This window comes from Pan troglodytes, chromosome 9 (genome assembly GCF_028858775.2).
Source record: "Pan troglodytes isolate AG18354 chromosome 9, NHGRI_mPanTro3-v2.0_pri, whole genome shotgun sequence".
NCBI lineage: Eukaryota > Metazoa > Chordata > Mammalia > Primates > Hominidae > Pan > Pan troglodytes.
The window spans coordinates 70,141,090-70,160,665 of record NC_072407.2 but is presented as its reverse complement, the minus strand read 5'-3'; the positions used below and the strand labels follow the sequence as shown (position 1 = coordinate 70,160,665).

At 44.1% G+C, this 19,576-nt stretch overlaps 1 protein-coding gene across 17 annotated transcripts in view; it reads left to right on the top strand.

The window, feature by feature from the left end:
• The window catches only part of CHKA (choline kinase alpha), a 67,940-nt gene that overhangs the window by 1,451 nt on the left and 46,913 nt on the right, over nt 1-19,576 (top strand).

The following is a 19,576-nucleotide window of genomic DNA, read 5'->3' as shown; positions in this document are numbered from 1 at the left end:
GTGATCCACCCGCTTCGACCTCCCAAAATGTTGGGATTACAGGCATGAGCCACCGCGCTCGGCCATTTTTTCCTTTTTTTAAACTTGAAAATATTTAATCTTAAATTTGAATTACGGAAGTACGCGTGTAGGTATTCAGACTTAACAGAAGTCTGACCTTCTTTCACCACTCTGCTCCGAAGACATAACCATTCAACCTAGTGTGTGCATCCTTTTATTTAGACCTTTAAAGATGTGTTCCCGGGCCGGGCGCAGTGGCTCACGCCTGTAATCCCAGCACTTTGGGAGGCCAAGGCGGGCGGGTCACGAGGTCGGGAGATCGAGACCATCCTGGCTAACACGGTGAAACCCCGTCTCTACTAAAAATACAAAAAATTAGCTTGGTGTCGTGGCAGGCGCCTGCAGTCCCAGCTACTCAGGAGGCTGAGGCAGGAGAATGGCGTGAACCCGGGAGGCGGAGCTTGCAGTGAACCGAGATCCCGCCACTGCACTCCAGCCTGGGCGACAGAGTGAGACTCCATCTCAAAAAAAAAAAAGAAAAAAAAAAGAAAAAATGTGTTCCCGACCAGGCGCGGTGGGTCACGCCTGTAATCCCAGCACTTTGGGAGGCCAAGGCAGGAGGATCACTTGAGGCCAGGAGGTCGAGACCAGCCTGGCCAACATGGTGAAACCTCATATCTACTAAAAATACAAAAATTAGCTGGGCATGGTGGCGCACACCTGTAGTCCCAGCTACTTGGGAGGCTGAGGCAGGAGAATCGCTTGAACCTGGGAGGCGGCGGTTGCAGTGAGCCGAGATCACGCCACTGCACTCCAGCCTTTGACAGAGAGAGACTGTCTCAAAAAAACAAAAACAAAGAATGTGTTCCGTCATTTTCTGCCAATTTTCTTTTAATTGGCTGACCAGGTTGTGTGCAGTATCTAGAAATTTGCTGGCTGGCTGCCACCAGTAATCCCCAAGTCCAGTTTTGGTCATTTGATTCCTTTTCTGTGCCCACTGTCTTTCACCAGAGCCACTAATGCAGCAAAATTAACTCTTTGAGCTTCACTTCCTCTTTGTGCTTCAGCCCCTCTGACTGCTTATGAGCTAAGAGTGAGAGTTAATAGGCAGTTGGTAAGGAAGCAGAGAAAAGAAAACCGAGGCTGTTTAGATAATCCCTGAATTGCTTAATGGCACTTAAAAAAAAATTCAGCTCTCTCCAAGGTTTACTTTAATCTACTTTTAGTTAGGCCTGAAAATTCTCAACTAGAAGGGCGATCATTTTAGGCCATGTACTCATCAGTCTGTGAAATGAAAAACCTAAAGGAGAAGTGACTTGCCTGAGGTCAGTGGCTGTTTACTGCCCTTCAAAGCCTGAACTGCCAGGTCTCTGGTGTCCCCTTCTCCTGCACCAGTGCTCTAGCCTGCGGCCTGTGAAAATGTTTGGACACCCTAGATCCAGCCTTAAGATATTTTCATGGCTTTCTCCAGGGAGAGTCACTCAGCAGTTAAACTTTTGCATTTTGCTCAAACCAGTTATTAGGAAAGCATTGAGGATGTCTTGTTTCTTTTCTCCAGGAGTTAGCAGTCTTGGAAAACACAGCTTTCCTTTTGGATTGGATGACCTTTTTACATAATGTTGCAAGAGTACACTCTCTCAGTCCTGTGTTCTGAAAGAGAACATAGTTATGGAATAAGTTTAATAAGGAGAAAAAAAGGTGATTTAGGACATGGGAAAGTGGGTGATGTCTAGCTTTTAAAAAAGACACAAGGGCATTTGGAGGTGCGGAGAAGGAGAGGAATTCGTCTGGTTGAAATTCAGTGATTCTCCATAGGCAGTTGCAGTTATTATGGCTCCAGCTATCAAATTTTACTGACATTTCCCAATCTGATTCTGGTTTTTGGTTTTTTTTTGGAGACAGGGTTTCACTCTGTCGCACAGGCTGGAGTGCAGTGGTGTGATCACAGCTCACTGTAGCCTCGACTTCCCAGGCTCTGGTGATCCTCCCACCTCAGCCTCTCAAGTAGCTGGGACTACAGGCACGCACCACCATTACTGGCTAATTTTTGTATTTTTGTAGAGATGGGGTTTCGCCATGTTGCCCAGGCTGGTCTTGAACTCCTGAGCTCAAGCAGTCCTTCCGCTTCAGCCTCCCAAAGTGCCAGGATTATAGACCTGAGCCACCATACCTGGCCCCGATCCGTTTCTGGAGCTCCGTGTTTCACTGAGTGCCAGTGCATCTGCAGTAGTTGATGAGACTTCACCACCTCAACTCAGTGCATTCCTATTCCAAATTTAACCCTTTGGCTCCTCCCCACCCAGGAATGTGCTTCTGCTTTCGCTCTGCGTTTGGAGCAGCAGCCTGGCCAGAGCCCCAGGATCATTTCTAACTCTGCATTCCCCCAGAAATCCCTCCTCTGCACACAGTTGTAACTCAAACCTGATGAGCTACTTTTGTATCCCCACCTTCTGTCTGGTCCCTTTGCTGTCCTTGCTTAGACACTAGAACAGGAGGTGCCTTAGGATCTTCTTGCATTTTGTGTGTTCCTTCTAATCCATTCTGTATCTTGTTGCTATGGATTTCTCAAATATTGGAAAATAAAATCCAAACTTGTTTGCATGGTCTAAACTTGAGCCTTGGCCTACCTTTTTATTTTTTATTTTTAAATTTATTTTTTGAGATGGAGTCTTGCTCTGTCACCCAGGCTGGTGTGATCTCGGCTAGCTGCAACCTGTGCCTCCTGGGTTCGAGCGATTCTTGTGCCTCAGCCTCCCGAGTAGCTGGGATTACAGATGCACCACCACATCTGGCTAATTTTTGTATTTTTGGTAGAGATAGGGTTTCACCATATTGACCAGGCTGGTCTCGAACTCCTGACCTCAGGTGTTCCACCCTCCTTGGCCTCCCAAAGTGCTGGGATTACAGGCGTTAGCCACTGCACCCTGCCCGGCCTAACTTTTTAGACTGGTTCTTTTTGTTATTACTGTTTTAAAATCACTCCTTCTCCAGAACCACAGCAACTAACATTGAGCTAGTTACACTGGAGCCTGCATTTTCTGAATGAGCTTTGTGTTTTCAGTTACCAGGCCTTTCTTTGCCCCTACCCTCTGCTTGGCAGCCTTTCCCTTGGTGTGTTTCCTTTAAAATTCCTCTTTCAAGGCTTAACTCAGAGAGAACCAGACATACTGAATTTCTTTCCCCTCTGTGTCTCATCCTTAGCACTTTGTACATGCAGGCCTTGTTATCACCACCCTTAACACGTTTGTGTGTGTGTTTATTCATTCCATTCTCTTGTTAGATTGAATTCCTAGAGGGCATTTCATGTTCATCTTTGTATCTCCAGCACTAGGATAGTGCCTGGCACACCGGAACTGGATAAGTGTAGAAATTGTCATTTTTAGCTTAAGTTGGCCTCTTTGCTGTGTGATGAACGGAGATCCTTGTCTGAGTCTCTTCAACTGTGAGTGGTATAGGGAAAAATAAAAATTGTCCTAACATGAGAGTTGTTGTTAATGAGCTGACCACTTAGAAAATTTGTTCATTTCCAGACATCACAACTTAATACTAACTTCTGTCCCTGCCTATCAAATCAATAGTATGTTATTAGCATTTTCTTTCTTTCTTTCTTTTTTTTTTTTTTTAAGACAGTCTTGCTCTGTTGCCCAGGCGGGAGCACAATGGCGTGATCTCAGCTCACTGCAACCTCCGTCTCCCAGGTTCAAGCGATTCTCCTGCCTCGGCCTCCCGAGTAGCTGGGATTACAGTCACGTGCCATGTCCAGCTAATTTTTTTTTTTTTTGGTATCTTTAGTAGATACAAGGTTTCACATGTTGGCCAGGCTGGTCTTGAACTCCTGACCTCATGATCCGCCTGCTTTGGCCTCCCATAGTGCTGGGATTACAGGCATGAGCCACCACGCCTGGCTACCTGGCTAATTTTTGTATTTTTTGGTAGCCACGGGGTTTTACCATGGTGCCCAGGCTGGTGTAGAACTCCTGGGCTCAGGTGATCCGCCTGCCTCTGCCCAAAGAGCAGGGATTACAGGCGTAAGCCACCACACCCAGCTTAGAGTTTGTTATTTTCATTGCTGATTGATAAGGTCACAGGAGTTGTGAAATGAAGTTTAAAATCTTGTGAAGGATACAAGATTTCATGAAGTTCAATGAATGAAATGTTGGAGACTAAGTTTCACACACATCTTTTGACATTACGTTCCACAGACCCACTAACAGTGAAAAGAAAACCATTGAGGAGGATGATACCTTGGGCCCTGCAAAATAGAATCATATCAAAAGATGGAGAGAGTCCCATGAAAAGACTGGCCAAGTCCTCAGATACTGTAAAATTAATGCAGTAAAACTCACATAGGAAGTTAATTGTGTCTTATGGTGCCATCATAATTTTTTTGGAAAAATTGTGCCCTAACTCCCTACTTTTCATTTTAAACGTTTGCTTTTCAAATTAAACATAAATATGTAGTTGTATTATAACCTAAATTATGTTACATATAAGAACAGAAACAATTTTCAATTTCATTTTTCAAGATACAATTTTATTTACACTTTGTTTTTACTGGAAAGTTTTGATCCTTGGGTGGCTGGCTTGCTGGCTTTCTTTTTCTTTCTTCCTTTTTAAACTGATACACTTTATTTTTTAGAGCAACTTGTATTTGTTTGTTTAGAAATGGGGGATTTTACTGTGTTACCCAGGCTGGTCTTGAACTCCTGGGCTCAAGTGGTCCCTCCTGCCTCAGCCACCTTAGTAGCTGGGATTACAAGTGTGTGCCACTGTGCCCAGTTTTAGAGCAGTTTTAGGTTCACAGCAAAATTGAGCAGATAGTACAGAGAGTTCCCATATAACCCCCTGCCTGCACACACGCACTGCCTTCCCCTTTCTCAACTTCCCCCACCAGAATGGGACATTTGTTACAACTGAGGAACCTACATTGACATATCACTCAGAGTCCATAACACACTACATCCTATTCTTGCTGTTGTACATTCTGTGGTTTTTGGCCACCGTATAATGACATGTATCCACCATTGTATTGATGCTGCTTTACATGATGAGCTTACTTCAACAGGGTTATGCCCTGATAAACCATCATAAATTGAAATGCATTTAATACATTGAATCTACTAAACAGCGTATCTTAGCCTAGCCTACCTTTAATTTGCCAGAACACTTACACATTAGCTTACAGTTGGGCAAAGTAATCTAACAGAAAGTCTGTTTTTATAATAAAGTGTTAAATATTTCATGTAATTTATTGATTACTGAAAATGAAAAATAAAATGGTTGTATGTTTACTTGAAGTATGGTTTCTTCCGAATACATATCACCTTTGTACCATTGTATAGTCGAAAAATCATAAGTTGAACCATCATAAGTTGGAGACCATCTGTAGTATCATACAGAATAGTTTCACTGCCCTAGAAATCCTCTACTTAATGTCTGTTTATCCCTCTTTCCCTCCTAAGCCCAGCCAATCACTGATCTTTTTACAGTCTCCATAGGTTTTCCTTTTCCAGAATGTCATAGAATTGGAATCACACAGTATGTAGTCTTTTCAGTTTGGCTTTTTTCACTTGATAATATGCACTGAGTTTCCCTGGGTCTTGTCTTGTCTTGTCTTCTTTTTTTTTTTTTTCCCGAGACAGAGTCTCGCTCTGTCGCCGAGGCTGGAGTGCAATGGTGCGATCTTGGCTCACTGCAACCTCCGCCTCCCGGGTTCAGGCAATTCTCCTTCCTCAGCCTCCCAAGTAGCTGGAATTACAGGCATGTGCCACCCCGCCTGGCTAATTTTTTGTATTTTTAGTAGAGACAGGGTTTCACCATATTGACCAGGCTGGTCTCGAACTCCTGACCTTGTCATCTGCCTGCCTTGGCCTCCCAAGGTGTTGGAATTAGAGGCGTGAGCCCCTGTGCCCAGCCTCCCTGTGTCTTTTCATGGCTTGATAACTCACTTCTTTTTAATACTCAGTAGTATTCTGTCATCTGGATATACCACAGTTTATTTATCCATTCACCTACTGAAGGACATCTGGGTTACTTCACGGTTTTGGCAATTATGAATAAAGTTGCTCTAAACATTCATGTGTAGGTTTTCAATTCATTTGGGTAAATACTTAGGAGCATGATTGCTGGTCATATGGTGAGAGTTACGTTTAGTCTTGTAAGGAACTGCCAAACTGTCTTCCAGAGTAGCTGTAACATTTTGCATTCCTACCAGCAGTGAATGAGATTTCCTGTTATTCCATGTCCTTACTAGCATTTGGTGGTGTCAGCATTCTGGTGTTTGGTCATTCTGGTAGGCGTATAATGGTCTCTCATTTTCTTTTTCTTTCCTTTTTTTTTTTGAGACAGAGTTTCACTCTTGTTGCCCAGGCTGGAGTGCAATGGCGCGATCTCGGCTTGCTGCAACCTCCGCTTCCTGGGTTCAAGTGATTCTCCTGTCTCTGCCTCCTGAGTACTTGAGATTACAGGCACCTGCCACTACGCCTGGCTAATTTTTGGTATTTAGAGATGGGGTTTCACCATGTTGGCCAGGCTGGTCTTGAACTCCTAACCTCAGGTGATCCACCTGCCTCGGCCTCCCAAAGTGCTGGGATTACAGGCATGAGCCATCGCGCCTGGCTGTTTTTTGTTTTTGTTTTGAGACAGAGTCTTGCTCTTTTGCCCAGGCTGGAGTGCAGTGGTGTGATCTTGGCTCACTGCAACCTCCGCCTCCCGGGTTCAAGCAGTTCTCTGCCTCAGCCTCCTGAGTAGCTGGGATTACAGGCGCCTGCCACCATGCCCGGCTAATTTTTTGTATTTTTAGTAGAGGTGGGTTTCACTGTGTTGGACAGGCTGGTCTGGAACTCCTGACCCACGTGATCTGCCCACCTCGGTCTCCCAAAGTGCTGGGATTACAGGCGTGAACCACCACGCCCAGTCAGGTATCTTATTTTAATTTGCAACTTTCTAATGACATATGATGAAAATCTTTTCAGGTGCTTATTTGCTATCTGTATATCTTCTTTGATGAGATGTCAGTTTGTGTCTTTTTCTTTTTCCTTTTTATTTTTTTAAGAAACTGGGTCTTGCTACATTGCTCAGGCTTGAGTGTAGTGGGTATTCACAGATGTGGTCCTCCTGCCTCAGTCTCCCAAGTATCTGGGACTATAGGGGCATGCCACAGAGCTTCTTGCCCATTTTAAAATTTTAATTTAATTGTTTTTTTTTTTTCCTGCCACAGCTTCTTCTTTTTTTTTTTTTTTTTTTTTGAGACGGAGTCTTGCTCTGTCGCCCAGGCTAGAGTGCAGTGGCGCGATCTTGGCTCACTGCAAGCTCCGTCTCCCGGTTTCACTCCATTTTCCTGCCTCAGCCTCCCGAGTAGCTGGGACTACAGGCGGCTGCCACCACGCCCGGCTAATTTTTTGTATTTTTAGTAGAGACGGGGTTTCACTGTGTTAGCCAGGATGGTCTTGATCTCCTGACCTCGTGATCCTCCTGCCTCGGCCTCCCGAAGTGCTGGGATTACAGGCATGAACCACCGTGCCAGGCACCTGCCACACCTTCTTGAGTGGGAAAGTGTTTTCCTATTCTTGAGTTTTAAGAGTTCTTTATATATTTTTGTTAACAGTCCTTTATCAAATGTGTCTTTTGCAAATATTTTTTCCTTGTTTGTGACTTTTCATTCTCTTGACAGTATCTTTTGCAAAGCAGTTTTTAATTTTAATGAAGTCTGGCCTATCAATTATTTCTTTCATGGATCATGCTTTTGATGCTGTATCTAAAAGTAATCTGGCTGGGCTCAGTGGCTTATGCCTGTAATTCCAGCACTTGGGGAGGACAAGATGGGTGGATCACCTGAGGTCAGGAGTTCGAGACAGCCTGGCCAACATGGTGAAACTCTTTCTCTTCTAGAAATACAAAAAAATTAGTCCGGTGTAGTCGTGGGCACCTGTAATGCCAGCTACTCAGGAGGCTAAGGCAGGAAGAATTGCTTGAACCCGGGAGGCGGAGGTTGCAGTGAGCCTGGATTGCGGCACTGCACTCCAGCCTGTGTGACAAGAGTGAGACTCCATCTCAAAAAAAGTAAATAAATAAATAAAAGCAATCACCATACCTAAGGTCATCTAGATTTTCTTCTATGTTACCATCAAGAAATTATCTAGTTTTGCATTTTATATTTAGCTTTATGATCCATTTTGATTTAATTTTTGGGAAGTGTAACATCTGTCTAGATTTTTTTTGCATGTGGACGTCCCGTTGTTCCAGGACTTTTTTTTTTTTTTGAGACGGAGTTTTGCTGTTGTTGCCCAGGCTGGAGTGCAATGGCGTGATCTCGGCTCACCGCAAACTCCACCTCCCAGGTTCAAGCGATTCTCCTGCCTCAGCCTCCTGAGTAGCTGGGATTACAGGCATGCGTCACCACGCCTGGCTAATTTTGTATTTTTAGTAGAGACGGGGTTTCTTCATGTTGGTCAGGCTGGTCTCGAACTCCTGACCTCAGGTGATCCACCCGCCTCAGCCTCCCAAAGTGCTGGGATTACAGGTGTGAGCTACCGCGCCGGGCATGTTCCAGGACCATTTGTTGAAACAACAAATGGTTTGTTGTAAAAGACATTTGTTACATTGTATTGCCTTTGCTTCTTTGTGAAAGATCTGTTGACTATGTGAGTGTATTTCTGTACTCTCTAGTCTGTTCCATTGATCCATTTGTCCTTTCTTTTGCCAATACCACACTGTTTTAATTAATGTAGCTTTTTTATTTTTATTTTTTGAGATAGTATCTTGGCTGGAGTACAATGGCATGATCTCGGCTCACTGCAACCTCTGTCTCCCGGGTTCAAGTGATTCTCATGCCTCAGCCTCCTGAGTAGCTGGGATTACAGGTGTGTACCACCATACCTGGCTCATTTTTTTTTTTTTTTTTTTTTTTCTTGAGATGGAGTTTGGCTTTTGTTGCCCAGGCTGGAGTGCAATGGCACGATCTCGGCTCACTGCAACCTCTGCCTCCCAGGTTCAAGCAATTCTCCTGCCTCAACTTCCCTGGTAGCTGGGGTTACAGGCGCCCACCACCACACCCAGCTAATTTTTGTATTTTTAGTAGAGACAGGGTTTCACCATGTTGGCCAGGCTGGTCTCGAACTCCTGACCTCAGGTAATCTGCCCAGCTCGGCCTCCCAAAGTGCTGGGATTAGAGGCATGAGCCACCGCGCCTGGCCTAATTAATGTAGCTTCATAATGATTCTTGAAGTTGAGTATTGTCAGTCCTCTGACTTTATTCTTCATTGGCTATTCTAGGTTTTTTGCCTCTCCTGATAAACTTTATTATTATTATCTTTTTTTTTTTTTTTTTTTGAGATGGAGTCTCATTCTGTTGCCCAGGCTGGAGTGCAGTGGCGTGATCCCAGCTCACTGCAACCTCCGCCTCCTGGATTCAAGCGATTCTCCTGCCTCAGCCTCCCGAGTAGCTGGGATTATAGGTGCATGCCACCACGCCCAGCTAATTTTGTATTTTTAGTAGAGACAGGGTTTCATCATGTTTGCCAGGCTGGTCTCGGAACTCCTGACCTTAAGTGATCCGCCCACCTTGGCCTCCCAAATTGCTGGGATTACAAGCATGAGCCACTGTGCCTGGCTTCCCTGTAAATTTTAGAATCAGTTCGTTGGTATTCACAAAATAACTTGCTGGGGTTTTCATTGGGATTGCATTAAATCTACAGATCAAGTTGGGAAGAACCGACATCTTGATAATATTGAGTCTTCCTACCCATGACTCAATACACATTGAGTGACATAACAAAATACACATTTTGTTAGATTTATATATAAGTATTTCATTTTTGGGGGTGCTCATATAAATGGTAATGTGCTTTTAATTTCAAATTCCACTTATTTGTCACTGGTATGTAGGAAACTGGTTGACTTTTATGTATTAACCTTGTATCTTGCAGTCCTGCTATATAATCTCTTATTCCAGAAATTTTTTTTCACTTCTTTCTGATTTTCTACATAGATAATCATATCATCTACAAAGTTTTATTTCTCTCTTCCTAATCTGTATACTTTTAATTTCCTTTTCTTATTAGTTAGGACTTCCTATGATGTTGGAAAAAAGTGGTGAGGGGGAACATTGTTACCTTGTTTCTGTTCTTCATAGAAAAGCTGTGACTTTCTCATCAAGTATAATGTTAGCTGTAGGTTTTTTATAGATGTTCTTTATCAAGTTGAGGAAGTTCCTCTCTATTCCTCATTTTCTGAGAGTTTATTATTTACCATGAGTGGGTGTTGGATTTTGTCAGATAGTTTTTCTCCATCTATTGATATGATCATGTGATTTTTCTTCTTTAGCCTGTTGATGTGATAGATTATATTAATTGATTTTATTTTTTATTTTTTATTTTGAGACAGAGTCTCGCTCTGTCACCCACGCTGGAGTGCAGTGGCGTGACCTCGGCTCACTGCAACCTCTACTCCCTGGATTCAAGCAATTCTCGTGCCTCAGTCACCCGAGTAGCTGGGATTACAGGTGTGCACCATCACATTCAGCTAATTTTTGTATTTTCAGTACAGACAGGGTTTCACCATGTTGGCCAGGCTGGTCTTGAACTCCTGACCTCAAGTGGTCCACCTGCCTTGGCCTCCCCAGGTGCTGGAATTACAGGCACGAGCCACCACATCCAGCCTATTGTTGATTTTTGAATGTTTAACCTATAGTCCTATGGTGAGGTCTCAGTCTTTTGGTGAGGCTGTGCACCTAGACTGTGAACTTTACCCATTTTTCTTAGTTCTCCTCCCCGCTTAGGTGGGACAAAATGGCCAGAGGGGGCTGGAATTGTGTATTTGCCCTCTCTCAGGAAGTTTAGGCTCTGAGAAAATCCCAACAGGTTAGGCGCTGGCAAAATAATTTCTCCTGAGGGCAGACCTTGTTAAGAACAGAATGTTCTGGCGTATTTAAAAATATAAAAGAGGCCGGGCTCGGTGGCTCACGCCTGTAATCCCAGCACTTTGGGAGCCTGAGGTGGGAGGATCACGAGGTCAGGAGATCGAGACCATCCTGGCTAACACGGTGAAACTCCGTCTCTACTAAAAATACAAAAAATTAGCCCAGTGTGGTGGCAGGCGCCTGTAGTCCCAGCTACTCGGGAGGCTGAGGCAGGAGAATGGTGTGAACCTGGGAGGTGGAGCTTGCCGTGAGCCGAGATCGCGCCACTGCACTCCTGCCTGGGGGACAGAGCAAGACTCTGTCTCAAAAAAAAAAAAAAAAAAAAAAAAAAAGGAAAAGAAAAAAAGAAAGGTTTCTTTGCCCCTCCCTCTGCTGGAAGCATGAAGGGATTTTTTCCCCCTCAGTTTTCACTGTAAGGAACTCGTAGAGCTCCTGGAGGTAAAACTCGTCAAAGAATGGGGCTTCCCAGTAATTGGGTCTCCTGGAGTTTTAAACTCTCACAGTTGTCCACACTGAGCCTCCGGCAATTTGTTAGTTATAGTTAAGGTTTTCCTACCCTAGTGCTGATTTGGTGGAGGATTTTGCTCCAGTAAACTGTGATTCTCTGTATCTGCCGGTCTGTCTGTCCAATTTGGGCGGCAGCAGTTTCCCCCTTAACCTCATTTCTTTTTTTTTGAGACAGAGCCTTGCGATCACCCAGGCTGGAGTGCAGTGGCATGATCTTGGCTCACTGCAAGCTCCGCCTCCCAGGTTCACGCCATTCTCTTGCCTCAGCCTCCCAAGTAGCTGGGACTACAGGCGCCCGCCACCACGCCAGGCTAATTTTTTGTATTTTTAGTAGAGACGGAGTTTCACCGTGTTAGCCAGGATGGTCTCGATCTCCTGACCTCGTGATCCTCCCGCCTTGGCCTCCCAAAGTGCGGGGATTACAGGCGTGAGCCTCTGCGCCCAGCCACCTTATTTCTTTAAGAGTTGATTTTTCAGTTCATTCAGCTTTTTACATGTTGTTAGGATCAGGTGGCGACTTCTAAGCTTCTTACACATGCTGGACTGGAAACCAGAAGTTTGAGTGGTATTTCTTTTCTTTCTTTTTGAGACAGGGTCTTGCTCTGTTGCCCAGGCTGGAGTGCATTTGTGGGATCATAGCTCACTGCAGCCTGGAATTCCTGGGCTCAAGCGATCATCCCACCTCACCCTCCTCATTAGTTGGGACTACAGGTGTGTGCCACTGCACCCAGCTAGGAGTAGAATTTAGATAATAATAATAATAAAAGCACTTCTTCTGTTATCTGTCATATATTGCTTTCAGTGATGCCCACGTTCTCCTTCCTGTTTTCCCCTCCAGTGGAGCCCCGTCAGCCTGTCTAGCGTCCTTCCGGGATCTCTCCATTCTCTGTCAGTGGCAGGGAATCTCCTCGTTCTGCTGCGTGGTGGGGCACAGCCCTTATCTTTAGTTTTCCACAATGAGATCGTAATTTCCATGTCTTTCATGATGTATTTACACATCTTAATGTGCCTAGTACTCTTTTTGTCGAGTATTGACTGGGAGTCAGCGTGGGCTAGAAGGGATGCAAGCACTTTATGAGAAAGTGGGAGGGGGTACTTCTGACCATGCCTGGTGGAAGGACCTCCTAGGTGGGAAGGGTAGGCAGAGGCATGCTGTGTTCCAAGGACTGTGCTAAGGACAGTGGCGGCTTGAAATTTGTATTTTAGAAACACTTTCTAAGGTGGCCTAGGGGATAGCATAGAGGAGAGAGGGATCAAGAAGCTGGGAGACCAGAGAGGAGGCTGCTGTAGTGGGGGTTGGGGGAGGATATACATTTGGGCAGGAGCATTGAGAATGGAAAGGAGGAGAGAATTTGGGAGATAGGGAGAGGACCAGGCCATTGGAAACGAGGAAGATTTTGAGCCTGGGTGAGTGGGAAAAAGGCACTACTGTTAACTGAAATAGGCAAATCAGGAGGAAGAAATTATTTTGAATAGAGGAAGGAAAAGATTATAAGTTGGGAATCAAGTTAGAGAACAAATTGGTGTTCAAATTTTGGGGAAGGAAAAATAGGTAAAAACTGCAGAAAGAATGATAAAAAAAGTAGAGGAATAGTGGGGTGGTTTTGTACCCGCATCTCGCCATTTGGTAATGTTTGAACATTTTTTTTTTGAGACAGAGTCTCACTCTATCGCCCAGGTTGGAGTGCAGTGGCTCAATCTTGACTCACTGAAATCACTGCTGCTCAGGTTCAAGCGATTCTCCTGCCTAAGCCTCCCAAGTAGCTGGGATTACAGGTGCCTGCCACTGCGCCCGGCTAATTTTTGTATTTTTAGTAGAGACGGGGTTTCACCATGTTGGCCAGGCTGGTCTTGAACTCCTGATCTCGTGATCCACCCACCTCGGCCTCCCAAAGTGCTGGGATTACAGGTATGATCCACCATGCCCGGCCGAACATGTTCTTTATTGTTACCATGTTGGTGGTAGTACAGCTGGCATCTAGTGAATAGAGGGCAGTGTTGCTGCTAAACATTCCTGCAGTACACAGGGCAGCTTTGCCCCTCAGCAAAGAATGACCTGGCCCCAGATACAAAGCGTCAAGGCTGAGCCGTGCTGGAGTAGAATTCTTAAGACTGAGCTTTATCCTTTCTTCCTTCTGGCATCCTCTTAAACATTAACCTTTGCTTTGCAATTGGTGCTGATAAGTGAACAGCTCATATGATCTCATGTAATTTTCGCAGAAACTTCTGTTAGATACTGCTACATTGTTTTATGGTGTGAAAACAGACTTGGAGGCCTGCCCAAGGTCTGCACAGCTATTTTGTGCAGAGCCAGCACTCCACCTGGGCTGGACTGGTCTTTTTTTTTTTTGGAGGCAGGGTTTTTGTGTTGCCCAGGTTGGAGTGCAGTGACGTGATCACGGCTCACTGCAGCCCCAACCTTCCAGGCTCAAGCAGTCATCCCACCTCAACTTCCCAAGTACCTGGGACCACAGGCTCAATGCCACCATGCCTGGCCAATTAAAAAAAAAAAATTGTAGAGATCGAGTCTGGTTATGTTGCCTAGGCTGGTCTCCAGCTCTTGGGCTGAAGCAATCCTTTCACCTTGACCTCCTGAAGTGTTGAGATTGATTATAGGTGTTAGCCACTGTGCCTGGCCTAGCCTGTTCTTTTAATGGTACCTCCTGGCTTTTCTTGTTTTCAGAGAGATGGGGGTTAATACCGTCCTGATTACTCTGTAGAGGTGCTGATGTTTTACTGCAGCACTGTTTTTTTCACCTGAGCCATAGCTGCAATTTGAATTTTAGATGGTTAGAAGAAATTTTTCAAAAATCTGCTTTTTTTCTTATTTTCCTTGTGCTCTAAATTCAGTAGCTGTTTTGATATTATGCTGTATTCTCTTTTCCATGTAGCCAGCCCTATGGCTTAAAGATCATTTCTCTGTTGAGACACTGGTTGTGTCGTGATTTTTTTTTCTTTCTAGTCATTTTGACTTTTAGATGATAGTCATGGAACTGCCTGCTCTATTTTCTCCTAGGTCCAGGCCCTCAGCCTTGGGGACTAAGCCCTGTATGTGCTGGACTGGGTACCCTGTGACTTGTAGACAGTTTGCAGAGCTTTCAGTGGCTTTTTTGCTTTTCAGCAAAATATAGTTGTTTAGGTAACTTCTTATCTTAATTTATCAGGTGGAAATCTTTGTGTTACAGGTTGGAGCAGACAGTTCCTCAGGTTTGTCATCTGCCTAAGCATTCATTCAGCAGATTCACATACATGAATCCCAAAATATCCCCATTGCTAAAAATGACAGGGGAAAAAACCCAAATAATTAAAAATAGGTAGATGTTTGACATTAGAGATGGCATATTTCTTTCTTTTTCTTTTCTTTTTTTTTTTTTTTTTTTTTGAGATGGAGTCTCACTCTGCTGCCCAGGCTGGAGTACAGTGGCCCGATTTCGGCTCACTGCAACCTCCTCCTCCTGTGTTCAAGCGATTCTCTTGCCTCAGCCTCCTGAGTAGCTGGGACTACAGGTGTCCGCCACCATGCCCAGCTAATTTTTGTATTTTTAGTAGAGATGGGGTTTCACCGTGTTTGCCAGGCTGGTCTTGAACTCCTGACCTCATGATCCACCCGCCTCAGCCTCCCAAAGTGCTGGGATTACAGGCGTGAGCCACTGTGTCCGGCCTAGAGATGACATATTTCAAGACCTTGGGCAGCCTACTAAGTTGTTGTATCACTGTAGCATGTAGCATGGGTTTTTCTTGTTTTATAGTGCTATAGAATGTAACAGACATTAAATAATCTCTTTTTTTTTTTTGAGATGGAGTTTCACTCTGTCGCCGAGGCTGGAGTGCAATGGTACGATCTCAACTCACTGCAGCCTCCATCTCCCGGGTTCAAGCGATTCTCCTGCCTCAGCCTCCTGAGTAGCTGAGATTACAGGCATGTGCCACCACGCCTGGCTAATTTTGTATTTTTAGTAGAGACAGGGTTTCACCATGTTGATCAGGCTGGTCTTGAACTCCTGACCTCAGATGATCTGCCCATCTTTGCCTCCCAAAGTGCTGGGATTCCAGGCGTGAGCCACTGTGCCCGGCCAGAATTTTATAATTTTATAACCTGCGTATTTGATGTAAGTGCTGAAGCATTGGAGCATTATTCATAATGTTTATAATTGACATGTAATAATTGTACATATTGGTCGGGTGCGGTGGCTCACGCCTGTTATCCCAGCATTTTGGGAGGCCGAGGCGGTTGGATCACTTGAGGTCAGGAGTTCGAGACCAGCTGACCAACATGGTGCAACCCTATCTGTACTAAAAATACAAAAATTATTAGCTGGGCGTGGTAGCGGGAGCCTGTAATCCTAGCTACTCAGGAGACTAATGCATGAGAACCGCTTAAACCTGAGAGGCGGAGGTTGCGGTGAGCCGAGATTGCACCATTGCACTCCAGCCTGGATGATAGAGCAAAACTCAGTCTCAAAAAATAATAATAATAATAATTGTCCTATTTATGAGGTATAAGGTGAATTTATTCCTTCCATCTGACTATAATATTGTACCAGTTGGCCAACCTCTCCCTGTCTCCCCTTCCCTCCCCTCGCCTCTGGTAAGCACTATTCTCAACTTCTATGAGATCAACTTTTTTAGATTCTACACAAGTGAGATCACATTGTTACTGTGTTTCTGTGCCTGACTTACTTTGCTTAATATAAGTACTGTCCTCCAGGTTCATCCATATTGTCACAAATGACAGAATTTCCTGCTTTTATAAGGCTTAATAGGATTCTACTGTGTATATATACCACATTTTCTTTATTCATCTGTTGATGGACACTTATATTTATTCTATAATCAATTGATGGCTTTTGTGACTAGTGCTGCAATATACATGAGAGTGTAGATGTCTGATGTACTGATTTCATTTCCTTTGGATGTATTACCAGTAATGGGATTGCTGGATTTTTAATTTTTTATTTTATTTAATTAATTTATTTATTTTTTATTTTTTTGAGACTGAGCCTTGCTCTGTCTCCCAGGCTGGAGTGCAGTGGTGTGATCTCGGCTCACTGCAACTCTGCCTCCCGGGTTCAAGTGATTCTCGTGCTTTCTCCTCACAAATAGCTGGGATTACAGATGTACACCACCATGCCTGGCTAATTTTTTTGTTTTTTTAATAGAGACAGAGTTTCACCATGTTGGCCAGGCTGATCTCGAATTCCCGACCTCAGGTGATCTGCCCGCCTCAGCCTTCCAAAGTGCGGGGATTACATGCATGAGCCACTGCACCAAGCCTGGATTTTTTTTTTTTTTAACTTGCTTTGATGAGCAGGAGCTGGATCTTAATGGTAATTCTATTTTTAATTTTCTGAGGACCCTGCATACTGTTTTTCATATCTGTACTAACTTACATTGCCATCAACAGTGTGTAAGGGTTCCCTTTTCTCCACATCCTTGTCAGCGTTTGTTATCTTTTATCATTGATATAGACAGTCTAATAATGACTAGTGGTGGTCAGCATTTTTTCATATACCTGTTGGCCATTTATTTTATTTTTTTTAAATTTACTGAGACAGGGTCTTGCTCTGTCACCCAGGCTGGAGTGCAGTAGCACAATCACAGCTCATTTGCAGCCTCAACCTCCCAGGCTCAAGTGATCCTCCCATCTCAACCTCCCGAGTAGTTGGGACTGCAGGCACGTGCTACCTACCACATGTGGCTTTCTGGCCATTTATTTGTCGTCTTTTGATAAATGTCTGTTGGGTCTTTTGCCTTGTTTTTGTTATTGAGGGATGGAATCTTGCTCTGTCATCCAGGCTGGAGTACAGTGGTGCATTCATAGCTTACTTCAGCCTCAAACTCTTAGGCTCAAACAATCCTCCTATGTCAGCCTCCTAAGCTGGGAATATAGGCACACGCCACCATTTAGGGCAAATATATATATATATATATTTTTAAACAGGGTCTTGCTCTGTCATCCAGGCTAAAGTACAGTGCAGCCTTGACTTCCTGGGCTCTAGTGATCCTCTTGCCTCAGCCTCTTGAGTAGCTGGTGTCCATTTTTTAATTGGTTTTCTTTCCTTTCTTTGTTGTGAGTTCCTTGTATATTTTCTATATTATCCCCTTAACTGATGTATAGTTTGCAAATAGATTCTTCCATTCTGTAGGTTGTTTCTTCACTCTTGTTTCCTTTGCTGTGCAGAAGCTTTTTAGTCTGATATAATCCTATTTGTTTATTTTTGTTTGTGTTGCCTGTGCTTTTGAGGTCTTTTAAAAAAAATTCCTGGCTCAGACCAAGGTCATGAAGCTTTTCCCCTATGTTTTCTTATGGCAGTTTCATAGTTTCAGGTCTTACTTTAAGTTTTCGATCCATTTTGAGTTTATTTTTGTATATGGTGTGAGATAAGGATCTAATTTCATTCTTGTGCGTGCGATATCCAGTTTTCCCAACACTGTTTATTGAAGAGACTGTCTTTTTCCCTATTGTGTTCTTGACACTTGTTGAAAATCAGGTAGCTGTAAGTGTGGATTAATTTGTGGGCTTTTATTCTGTTATATTGGTCTCTGTCTGTTTTTATGCCAACACCATGCTGTTTTAGTTACTATGACTTTGTAGTATATGTTGAAGTTAGGTAGTGTGATTCCTCTAGCTTTGTTCTTTTTGCTCCAGATTGCTTTGGCTACTGGGGTCTTTTGTGATTTCATATAAATTTTAGGATTGGTTTTCCTATTTCTATGAAGAATGTCATTGGTATTTTGATAGGGATTGCATTGAATGTATAGATTGCTTTGGGTAGTATGGACTTTTTTTTTTCTTTTTCTTTTTTTTTTGAGACAGAGTCTTGCTCTGTCACCCAGGCTGGAGTGCAGTGGCGTGATCTTGGCTCACTGCCACCTCCGCCTCCTGAGTTCAAGCGATTCTCCTGCCTCAGCCTCCCGAGTAGCTGGGATTACAGGCGCCCACCACCATGCCCAGCTAATTTTTGTATTTTTAGTAGAGGCAGGATTTCATCATGTTGGCGAGGCTGGTCTTGAACTCCTGGCCTCAGGTGATCCGCCCACCTCAGCCTCCCAAAGTGTTGGGATTACAGGCGTGAGCCACGCGCTTGGCCAGTATGGACATTTTAACAATATTAATTCTTCTAATACATGAACATGGGATATTGTTCCATTTATTTGTGTCTTCAGTTTCTGTGATCAATATTTTAAAGTTTTCATTGCAGAGCTCTTTCACCTCCTTGGTTAAATTTCTTTCTTTTTCTTTTCTTTTTTTTTTTTTTTTTGTTAGCTATTGTAAACAGGATTGTTTTCTTGATTTCCATTCCAGATAATTTGCTATTAGCTGGCATGCAGTGGCGTGATCACAGCTCACTCCAGCCTTGACCTCCTGGGCTCAAGTGATCTTCCCACCTGAGCCTCCTGTTTAGAAATAATACTGCTACTGATTTTTGTATGTTGATTTTGTATCCTGCAATCTTACTGAATTTATTAGTTCTCATAGTTTTTTGGTGGGGTCTTTAGGGTTTTCTATATGTAAGATCATGTTGTCTGCAAACAGGGATAATTTAACTTCATTTCCAATTTGGATGCCTTTTATTTCTTTCTCTTGCCTTGTTCTTCTGGCTATCAAGAGAAGCTGAAATGATTCATTTCATTTTTGCTCAACAATTTATGTAAAATAACCTCTTTGGACCAGCGTGGTGGCTCACGCCTGTAATCCCAGCACTTTGGGAGGCCGAGACAGGTAGATCATGAGGTCAGGAGATCGAGACCATCCTGGCTAACATGCTGAAACCCCGTCTCTACTAAAAATACAAAAAAAATTAGCCCGGTGTGGTGGTGGGCGCCTGTAGTCCCAGCTACTTGGGAGGCTGAGGCAGGAGAATGGTGTGAACCTGGGAGGTGGAGCTTGCAGTGAGCCGAGATCGCGCCATTGCACTCCAGCCTGGGTGACAGAGTGAGACTCCGTCTCAAAAAAAAAAAGGGCCGGGCGCGGTGGCTCACGCCTGTAATCCCAGCACTTTGGGAGGCCGAGGCGGGCGGATCACGAGGTCAGGAGATCGAGACCATCCTGGCTAACACGGTGAAACCCCGTCTCTACTAAAAATACAAAAAATTAGCCGGGCGTGGTAGCGGGTGCCTGTAGTCCCAGCTACTCGGGAGGCTGAGGCA